Source organism: Setaria viridis, chromosome 2 (assembly GCF_005286985.2).
Source record: "Setaria viridis chromosome 2, Setaria_viridis_v4.0, whole genome shotgun sequence".
Lineage (NCBI taxonomy): Eukaryota > Viridiplantae > Streptophyta > Magnoliopsida > Poales > Poaceae > Setaria > Setaria viridis.
In genome coordinates this window covers 25264047-25276179 of record NC_048264.2, presented here as the reverse complement: position 1 = coordinate 25276179, position 12133 = coordinate 25264047, and positions in this window count along the sequence as shown.

The following is a 12133-nucleotide window of genomic DNA, read 5'->3' as shown; positions in this document are numbered from 1 at the left end:
CTATATCATGCTGATCGACTCCGATCTGGCTGTGTTTGTGCGTCACGTTTGTGACCTGCTTATATATCGTGTGACACGTTTGTGTCATTGATTGTACCTGCTATGCTCAAATACCATATATATATAGAGAGAGAGTGAGAGAGAGAGAGAAATACAGGAAGCATGTTACATGCATGCCCTTGTTATTATTATTATTATTATCATCATCATCATCATCATCAAGGATGCTCAACCTAGCTGATTGCTTTGATTTTGATTTGATACATCAAGGATGTTACATATGCATGCTAACCATAAGATTCCATGATACGGTGACTTGTGGAAATTCGACGCCACCCTTGTTATCCATCTCTTTGTAAGATACACAAGAGTACATATGAGATTTAAGCTCATCATTGTATGTGCCTCTTAGTGCGCATTACAAACGGCACATTCATTTTAGGGTGGCACCGGTGTAGGGCGGGGCTAGCCACTACGAGAAACCTATTAATCTATGATGGAATAATTTTGTCACAGATCACTGAGAAACTATCATAAAGCAGTGTCTGTGATGATTTCACATAACGCCATGTATCAAGCGTACGCCTTGTGACGTTTCAACCGTAAATGTCACAGATCGATACAATCCGTGACGTTTCTAATTCGTCATAAAATAGCCTCAGGCCTGTTTATCCCAACCAAGACCAACTTTAGTGACGAAAATAAACATCATAGATGGTCACCATGTGTGTTAATATTTGTCATGGATCAAACAGCCATGTTAGCAACAGGCGACGTGGCTGATGACATGCAGGATGATGATGACGTGGGTAATGACGTGTCGGCTGACGTGACGGATTACGTGGCGGCTGACATGGCTAATGACATATGGCGGATGACATGGCGAATGACGTGGCCAATGACGTGGACGCTGAGATGGCTGCTGACGTGGACGCTGACCTCTTCACGGCCCATTTGTGAAATAGGACCATTTATCATGATACGCATTCCAGCCCATAATACACAGAATTTCAGCAAATTCCAGCCCATAATGCACAGAATTTTAGTAAATTCCAGCCCATAATACATAGTTTTCCAACCCATAATACACAGTTTTCCAGCCCAGATATACTATCAGATCACATGCATCCTTTCATCTAGCATGAAAACATATGTACCATGGCACATAAGCCAACTACAGCACCAGAAATAACAACAGATAGGTACCAGCAACAACAAAAAGGATAAGCCACTCCACATACATGTTTTGGAAGAATGCATCAGCATTCTTTGACTCAGCACCAGAAACAACAAAAACCAGTGAAGCAGCAAAACTTTGGTACCGGCAAAAAGTTTGCTCCAGCAAAATTCATACCATCATGTAGCTTATCTTGTTGAACTTTGACCCAGCAGACACTCCAGTTTTGCCTCCAACTCAGCATGCTTCATCTTCATCTCCTCTTGGTCCCTTGCATGTTCTGTTTCCTGCAGTTTCTTTGATATGTCATCCATTTGTGATCGAAGCTTAGCAAATAAATTCGGAATAGTCTAAGGACCATATCAATGATCAGAATATGGTCACAATCAGAACAGCAAAGATTACTAAATTAAAGGGCAAGCTAATTACTGTAACAAGTAGAAAGGTAAAACAGTAAAAGCAAGATTTAATAACTACTAAAGATAAAGGCTGAAGCACACAAACATACTAATCCTAGAGCTCAAATGGAAAAAAAGCTGAAGCATACAAGCTGATGGTTTATCATATCAGTCATGGATGATTGAAACAATGAGCTCAATAAAATCACTGATGCCCGGCCACATATGTATAAAAGAAATGATTATCCAATATTATTACTGCTGTATGATAGTGACCCTCCAAATATTCTAAGCTGAGCTTCCTTGATGCAATGCTACTGGTGGCCGATCAAAACAGCAACAAAGACATAAACTAACTGCTGCTCTCCACCGAAAGAACTGCAGGAATGGTAATACAGCCAGCTACAGAGCTAGGCAATTAATGAGTCAAAGTTCCTATAAACCAACGAGCTGTAGCAGGGGAACTATAAAGCTACTGCAACACTGGTGCTGCTGCTCATCGAGTCAATCGATCTGTGAACAAACCTGATGGGCTAGGCAATCGATTTCTGTATGAGTCCATCACACTAGTAGATAACTGACCTTCCATCTACTCCCTTTTGTCCCGGTTAATATTGGACCCATGACTAAAAGTGGCGTGCCAGCGTGGGGGGAGCTTTATTCCCGGTTGTAAATACCAATCGGGACCCAGTTGTAACGGTCGAAAAATTCGCACCGACGCTGCCCCCCTTTTGTCCCGGTTGGAAACTCCAACCAGGACAAAAGACTCACCCTTTTATCCAAGTTGGAGTTATCAATTGGGACAAAAGGTTTAGTCCCGGTTGGTAATTCCAATTGGGACAAAAGGGTGAGTCTTTTGTCCGGTTGGAATTTCCTACCATGACAAAATCTCCTCCACTATAAAATCGCTAGACAGAGAGCTCTTCTTGCTCCTCCAGCCCGAGCCACTCCTCTCCGTGGCAACGAAGCAACCCTAGGGAAGGTGATGCCCAAATTATTTTCCTCATTTCCATGGGGATTTCACTCATCCAAAGTGTTGTGAAGGTTAGCTACTTCATCCTCCCTTCATTTATTATTATTATGCTTTATTTTATGCTTTGGAGAGGGAGAATGAGAGGATTTTTATTTATACATGTTTTTGAGCTAGAATTTGATGGATAGCTTGCTTGTTATATATGATTCATATTAGTTAAAAGAACTTGATCATTATTAGGTATGAGAAAAAAATAGAGTAAATGTGTTTTTAATATTTAGTCATTGCAATAAAATTAAGGTAAATAAATTATAGGTGTAAGAAAATAGAATTTGGTCATTGCTACAATTTTCATGTCACTGTAATTTAACAATAATTGTATTTCTTCAACCAATAATTTATTTATCTCATGTTTAATGCAAGAACTAAATATTATAAACAATAATCCTACACTTGCTCCAAAAGACGTTATGAGTGTAATCTTTATATGTATCTTTAATGATTGTTATGAATGTTGAATAGTGTAATTTTCATGTGAATTGTTTCAATCCATTATGAAGGTTGATTGGTGTAAATTATGAATATTGATCAAGTTATTTATCTAATACGAAGACCTATATCTATTTCTCATGTAATACGATGCAGATGGACTGGCAATGGATTTATAATGTGGACAGATGGACGAAGGAATTTGTTGATGGCTTGCATTATTTTTTCTCGAAGTGGCCAAAGCGAACAAGCCAGAGAACGGGTTCATATGTTGTCCATGCTTCCAATGCAGTAACAAGAAGGACTACTCTTCCTAGGGGACTATTTACAACCACTTGTTTAGATATAGTTTCATACCTAACTATTTGGTTTGGACCAAGCACGGCGAAAGGGGGGTTTTCGTTGGAAGACGGTCCAGCAACTGTGGTCACTCAAGCGGTTTCCCATACTCATATTTCCATTTAGCAGATCCAGGGTGCTTTGGGATGTGATCCTCCCCTCGAAGTTGAGCTGCGGTGATATTTGTATCTTTAGCGAATTGTAGCAGATTCTTATCAAACTCAAAAAGCACCTGGAGCGGGGCAACCGATTGGTTGGATTGGGGTCCGAGTTGTGGAATAGTTGACCTACTTTTTTTCCTTTCCTTAGAAGCCTTTGTTATTTGTCTATTGTAGTCAGATAGAGGTGGTTTCTCTAGCTATGTCCTTCGCTCTACCTCCACGCTTCTGATGAAAGCCCGAATTTTACCCTTATCAACTGGTGGATCCTCTGGCTTTTTCCTTCGCTCTGCACAACTTGAGAAGAAAGCTTTTACCTCAGCATCCACTACTATGCGGAGTTCCTCATCTGTCATAACACATGGGTTCTTGGGCGGTGGTTGCTTCTCCTTCTGCTTTTTCTACTTCTTCATAGTCGCAGTAGGCGGAACTGAGGTGTCTTTCGCCACACAGCCATGCTCATAGGAGGTGGAGGTGGACTCATGCTTGGATCTCTATCTGGTAGTGGAGAGGGTGCCCTTGAAGATGGCGTATGTGATATTGCCCTTGAGACTTGAGGAGATAATCCCAACATTGGGGGATTCGGCTGTGTAATCCTTATGTAGCGCTTGGGCCATAGAATCCAACCATAGATGGCTTCACCTAGATTCTTTTCCCTGTCACCTCCAGGGATCTCCAGATCCAAGTCATCCCAACCGTTAACCACTCGGTCCACCCCAACTTTGGCGTAACCGCGAGCTGGAATCTCCACGCCATGAAGTGTTTGGCCTTGCATCTATTGCTCAGCCACACCATAAGCCACCATGATCAGCTTGTTTTTCATGGGAGTAACAAACTCACAAGGGGCTCTCCTAGTGATGTCGTCCATGGGGCGGCGTTGGTTGTCCTCAAGTATGTCAGAAGATCCTCCAACTGGGGCTTCCATGGAAGCGACACATCTTCAACGCTGAGTGGGGCTTACGTCAACATGTGCCCCTAATGCTGCAGCAGCTGCTTGTTCACTGGCTTGTTTGCTAAAAGCTCGCGCCACACGTCGGTCGATTACTTCCTCAATTCTTGCCTCTGATGCTGCTACTTGTTCTTGGAACTCTCGCAGCTGTCGTGCGTGATCGGCCTTACTTCTTTGGTGACTTCTGTATGAATCAATGTGCTCACGAAAGGCAAACTTTCATGGAATTACTCCTTTGCCTCGGCAACATCCAGGGTGTTCGGGATTTCCATGTGCCATAGTCAGCTCATCCCTCTCTCGATCTGGCATGAAAGATGCATCGGCTGTTGCCTTTATTAAGTCAACAAATCTCGTAGCCGCTTCTCTTAATTCATGGCTGAACACAAATGATCCATCTTCAGAATTGAGTGTGCCGCCATGAGCATAATACCAAATTTTTGCTCGCTCTGGCTTTTCGAGAGTCTGCGGTACTATTCCCCTAACAATTATGTCATCTTCCATCCTCTGCCATTTCCTTATCCCTGACATGTAACCTCCTATCCCAAGATGATGAAAGTATTTCTTCTTGTGAGCATTGTCAGTATTGGTCTGAGTTGTCTTAGTGCTCTTTTCTGACTGCTTGAACTGTACAAAGGAATCCCAGTGATCTCTTAACTTTGGGTGCTTATTGAAATCAGGTGTAAGCCCCTTCTTTACGTACTCTTTGTTCAGATTTTTCTAGTACGTCTGAAAAGCAATTGCAGCCTTCTTGAAGCCCCATTCTTTCACTTTGTCTTCATCTACACCTTCGAACGTGAAGTTGTCTTTTAATTGTTCCCATAACATTGCTTTCTCTCAGTCAGGTATCGTGCTTATGGGGACCGAGACCGTGCTTGTTGAAGCGACGTTGTTAGTGCTTTTCCAATTCTAAAAGCTTATTGGAATGTTATCTCTGACAAAAAATTCAATCTGATTCCCCAATTTTGTCTTCGCATTGACAGGAGCAATCAGTTGACCATCTTCAACAATTTCTATGATGATGATATGGCCCTCTAACTTCTTCTTGCCTCATTTCTTTTGAGGCCTGCTGCTCGATCCAGATGCTGAAAAATGACAATTTGTTGTGTGATGATGTTTCTTTTGATAAGTAGAGATTTCAGATAATGTTTATGTATAATAATTGTTATACCTCGCCTTGTTGCCCATCATTGCCTCCCTCGGCAATTTGTTGCACCTCATTGCCTACCCCAGCAATTGGTTGCACCTCGTTGCCATCACCAGACATGTTGGGGTAGATATCAGTCTGGCTGTGATCGATCTCTTCATTTGGTTGATCGTTTGTGCCACCTTCAGCAATCAACTGCATGATGTATTCCTCTACCATTCAGGAATGCTCGTCCTCTGATCATGCCATTGTAACTAGTATAATATAAAAGGAATTATTCTAAGAAATAGCAGGCATCAATGATAAAAATAATGACTACAAAAAGAGTTAAACACTTATATAGTTCGTAACTAATAGAATATAAAAAGAATTATTCTAAGAAATAGTAGGCATCAACAATAAAAAGAATGACTAAAAAAGGAATTAAACACTTATACAATTTGTAACAATAATAAATGACTAGAGAAAGAATGATACACTTATACAATTTGTTACAATAAAAAGAATGACTACTATAATAAGAATGACTATAACTTATACATATAATTACAAATAATGACTACGAAAATGAATGACTAATATTTATACATTTTATAACTATAATTGACTACAAAAATATTGAATATATTACATTTTGAACTACTTGATGAATTTGTAAAAGTAAATGACAACATCATAAAATTTCTTGGTAATTTTCACTTATTTCTTTACATTTCTAACAATGAATAGAATTTTGTAACATGGCATGTCGTACAATTTACAATTAATAAGCTTTTTCAACAATTTTTTTTATAATTCTAGCTAATTCAAGAATTTTTCTATATTCTCTAGCTAATTCAACATTTTTCCTACAATTGCTTTTGAAATATAAGCAAATAAATTCAAATACTTAATCTAATTTTTCTAAGTATATACACATGAATTGATTTGAACTATTTTTCCTAAGTACATACATACATATGAATTGATTTGAACTACTTTTTCTAAGTATGTACATACACATGAATTGATTTCAACTACCTTTTCTAAGTCTATACATACACATGAATTGATTTTAGAAATGTAAGCAAATAAATTGAAGGAAAAAACAACTTTTTTCCCTTAGCAATGCAACCTCGATCATGGTCTGGCAGGGAGGGGGTGACGTCCCTAGGGTAGGAGACAGGGGTTGCCGGCGGGGCAGGGCCAGCGCGGAGTGGGCATGGGCGTCGCGGCGGCCGGGGTAGCGTGACGGAGGCCGAGGCGACGAGACGGATCAAGGCGGGCTGGCGCGATGGAGGCATGGGACGGCGCAACCGGGGCAGCACGGATGGTGGTGGGCAGTGCGGATGGAGGCAGTTGTCGCGGCTGGGGCGGTGCGGACGGAGGCGGGACGTGGAGGGCGCCGGACAGAGGAGGCGGCCGCGTGGACGGAGGAGCCGGTGCGGACAGAGAGGCGGCACGGACGGATGATGCGACAGGGCGATCGGAGGTGCTGATGAGGGGGCGGCGACAGGGGGTGCGGGGACCTAGGGCGGTGGAGTTGGGTGGTGACCACGTGAGGAGGGGGCGACGCGGCGGGCCGGTGACGGCGATGAGGGGGCACAGTGGCGGCGCATGAAGCGAGGAGGCAGCGGCAGCAGATCGTGTGAGAGTAGGATGTGGGTGTGCGAAAGGTGCCTAAGTGTTGAGCGAGAAGAAGGGCCGCCAGTCTTAACCCTCCCCCCTTAGTATCGGGCAAGATTAGCACCCGGTACTAAAGGCCCCCCTTTAGTACTGGGTGTTCCCACCACCCGGTACTAAAGGGGTTGCATACTCCTATTTCAGTTTCCCACCCAAACATCTTTTTATTTTTCTTTCTTTTACAATTGCTAATGTATTAATTTGTTGCGTAGTAAATAAAATAACATTCATAAAAATTGGAAAAACAATTTGGTAGCTTCATGTCTATATACACGATAAAAATGTTAGATGCGGTCACATATCAAACATTGTAAAGTTATCAATTTTAACTCACTAATAGGTTCTAATGGTCATAATACTTATTTTAACTTTAACATTTGAAAAAATACATATTTTGACCATGCAAAAATTTAGAAGAATAGTGCCGTGGTATTAACATGTTTACCATGACTTAATCATGTACTTGTTTAATTGTACGTAAATTTATTGTTTAATATTTAATGGTGCTACAAAAAATTGAAATATTTAATATTTTAATCGTGCAAAAATCAGTTCTTGTTTCATAGGGTGAGATTTTTGCAAATAGTATTGTTCAATAAACTTATTCGAATTGGAGGTACTACTGAATTGAAGAGACTGTGAACTCCAATCAACTTATTCGAAGATGAATGCATTTTCTGCCATTCATTTAGAACGGATGTGGAGGTAATATGGTTTACATTATTAAACATTGCAGAAAGAGTTTTCACGTTCCATGTGCAGTTCAGATAATTGATTGCCGTTGGGATGTTGTAAGCTCTTTTGTCTTTGGTCTAATGGTTTGCATTTTTTAGAATTTATGTGATGTTCTGAAATGCTTTCTTTTACATGGTAAGATAAACATAATGTGCTATGCCCTAAACATGTTTCAAAGACACTACCATGTGATAAGCTGAGTAGACATACAAAGGAGCATGACCATTCTTCTTCTTTGCATCAAAAGTTTGTGATCTTTCATTGCCCTCGTTGGAAGATATTTAGATGTTGCAGATTTTGTAATCTAGGTTTTGTGTTTTTTATTCCAGCCAATGTTCACAAGAAGATTATTCTTTCACTGATTTCGAAGAGGAAGGCCAACAATCTGATCAGCTTAAAACCACATGTTTATTCTTGCCCGTGGGGTACAAAATATTGTTCACCTTTAGATATATGTAAAAGGATCACAGTAATGTAAGTAATCACCTATATTTTATTTGGATAATTTTGAGGTTTCAGCCGATGTACAGACAAGGAAGGGAAAATTGATGATCATCGTAGGGAAAAACAAAAAACAGATCAGCTTAACACTTCAAATGCTTCATCGTTGCCTCAGAGGTATGTGATTTCGTGCAAACACAGATACCAGTCCATGTGACTGAATACAATCTCTGTTTTGTATCCCCCCCCCCACCCCAAGTGTAAAGGTTCATAGTAATTTTGGGAGATACTACTTACTAATTATAATTCTCTTCTCCTGTATCCCATCATATTCCAGCTGTCATGAAGAAGGAATTTCCAATGTTTACAAAAGGGAAGAAATAAAAGCATATCCAGAGATATGTGGTTAACCAACGTCAAATGTAGAGTGACAAATTGTCGAGACAATTTAACTCTACAACTAAACCCAGCCTTGCTGGGGCAACAAAGGTTCTTACATTTATTCGTTTCTACTTTTGTTTATAAACTAGGAGCTCTTTTGCGGTGCACAATACCACCACCTAGTGGTATAAGGTATAAACAAGATCTAACCATTCATAATTAAGGGTAATATGGTAATTACATTAATTCCTTTGTTGACAACCAAAAACACAACATAATAGTTTAAATACATTACGCGGCATTATCTTATTGAACGTTAATAACCCTCTCTTGATGAACGTCCCTTGGTTGTGATCTCAGCGTAAGTATGGAGCGTCCCAGCTAACAGGATGCTTGGGTCAACCTCGACTAAAAATGGAGGAAGATCATCGAACTGATCATAATCTTCTGAAATGTCAGTCTTGTCCTCAACTCCAACGATTTTTCTTTTCCCTTGGAAGAATTATGTGGCGCTTTGGCTGGTGATCTGACTTATTAGCACCCTTCCTTATTGGTTTGCTTGTCATGTCCTTCACGTAGAAAACTTGAGTCACGTCATTTGCTTGGACGAATGGTTCATCTCTGTATCCAATCTTGTTGAGGTCTACTATTGTCATCCCATAGTTGTATGTCATTACGCCTTCTCCAGTAAGTTTCACCATTGGCACCGAAATAGAGGGATGTTAAAAGGTCCATAGTCGAGTTCCCATATCTCCTCAATGACACCATAGTATCTTTCTTTTTTTCCATTTGTTGTCTATTGCATCTATACGGACACCACTATTTTGGTTTGTGCTCTTTTGGTCCTAGGCTCTGTTGTAAAATGTGTACCGATTTATCTCGTATCCTTGGAATGTCGATACTGAGATAGATGGACCCCTAGCCAACCATGCTAGTTGTTCTTCAATCGTGTCATCACCCATCAGTCGTCGCCGCAACCAAGAGGTGAAAGTGTTAATGTGAGGACATGTAATCCAAGCCTCAGTCTTCCCTTGGTTTGAGGACCATACAATAGCCCTGTGCTCCTCCATATATGGAGTGACTAGGGATGATTGTTGCAGGATCGTTAAGTGTGCTTTATGAAATGTATCCTCATCGATGCCCATCGGAGCTTTCCTCCCTAGTGTGCCTTTTCCCTTCAGTCTCCCCTCATGGTGTGATACAGGGACTCCAATTGAACTTGGGTCGTTAATAAAGTCAACACAAAACTCAATGACCTCCTCTATTCTATATTCCTTTGTGATGCTTCCTTCCAAACGGGCACGGTTACAAACATACTTCTTCAGAATTGCCATAAACCTCTTGAAAGGGAACATATTGTGTAGAAATATAGGACCGAGATCAAAAATCTCTTCAACAAAGTGGACTAGAAGGTGGGTCATGATATTAAAGAAGGAAGGTGGAAAAACCATCTCAAAGTTGACCAGGCATTGCACCACGTCACACATGAAACCTTCCGTCACACATGAAATGATCTGCTCCATTAGATAGCTTGCGGTCTCGTTGTTTGCCATCTCAACTACTTTAAACACACATGAAATCATAGTTACATGTACGTTAAGGTATATACATGAAATCATAGAACAACCATGGAAAAAAACTGATTGAAACGTACATAAGAAATTTACATGAAACGTACACAAGAAACGTACACATGAAACATACAAAAGAAATTTACATGAATGTCTTGAATGAAACTTACATGAAATGTCTTTAATGAAACTTACATGAAAGTCTAGAATGAAACTTACACGAAGTGTTTCTACAAATTTCTACTAAATTCTAAGAATTTCTACCAAATTTGAAGTGTTTATACAAGTTTCTACAAATTCCTACTAAATTATACCAAATTTGAAGTGTTTGTACAAATTTCAACTAATTTCTAAGAATTTCAACCAAATTTCTTCTAATTTCTAAGCATTTCTACCAAACTTCTACTAATTTGTAAGAATTCCTACTAAATTATACTGATTTTCTACAAATCATAGTAATTTCCTACTGATTTTCAACTAATAATAGTAATTTCCTACTGATTTTCTACTTATAATAGTAATTTCCTACTGATTTTCTACTAATCATACTGATTTTCTAACTAAAAAAAATTAAAAAAAGGGCCCTTGCGTCAGCCAGTCGAGAGCTTGCGTCAGAAAGGGCCTTGCCGTATGTTTGAGGGCCGGGGCTCGCAGCGGGGCGGCGGGTGGCCGGGGCCGGGGTGGCGGAGTAGTAATGCAAATGACGAGGAGGCCGGAGTGGCGGAGGCTGGCGGTGGCGAGGATAGAGGTGGTACGGACGACGAAGGCTGCGACGACGGGGCAGCGCGGATGAAGGCGGCACGGACGGAGGTGGCAATGGCGAGGCAGTGACGAGGAGGCGGCGCAGAGGGAGGCGGCAACGAGGGGGCGTGATGGAGGAGGCGGCAGCGGGCCGGGGTGGTGGAGGAGGCGGCGGTCCGGGCGCGGGCGATGGCGGCTGGGGCAGCGGGCGACGAGGAGCATGGCGGCCGGTGACGGAGGTGAACGGGCATGGGGGATCTTGGAGAGTGGTAAAAATTTTGCTAAGTGTTGAAGTGTGGAGGGGGAAAGACGATTGTTTCTTTTATCCCCCACCCCCTTTTAACCCGGTCAAATTGCAACCGGGACTAAAGGGGGCTTTTGTCCCGAGTGCCAAGTGCAACCAGGGCAAAAGCCCCCCTAGTCCCGATTGCAATTTACAACCGGGAGAAAACGGTACAACCGGGACAAAAGGCCCCCCTTTAGTCCCGGTTGCAATTTACATCCGGGACAAAAGGGTACGTTTTCCACAGCTGGCGAAAATTACCCTTTTGTCCCGGTTGCAAATTGCAACCAGGAACTAAAGGGCGGGCCTTTTGCCCTGGTTGCAATTGGCACCCAGGGCAAAAGGCCATTTTTCCATTTTTCGTCTCCCGCCTGTTTTTTGCAAATAGATTTAATATACTTTTCACTGGATTTTAGGAAGGAGAAAATAAGAACATTACATATTTCGAACATGCAAAAATATGTTAAATTAGCAAGTATAATCACTATCATTAATTCTATACTAGTTCTTTTATTTTGTAAAATAATTATTTTACCGCATCACTATCATCAAGATATTGTTCAATTAAATAATTTCAACGTGTGAAAAATTGAATTGATGTATGTGGTTAACATTATTCATATTGATCGAATAAATCTTCCCCTCAACTAATTTAAACACACAAAATTATATATGTTTTCAACTGGTTTTGT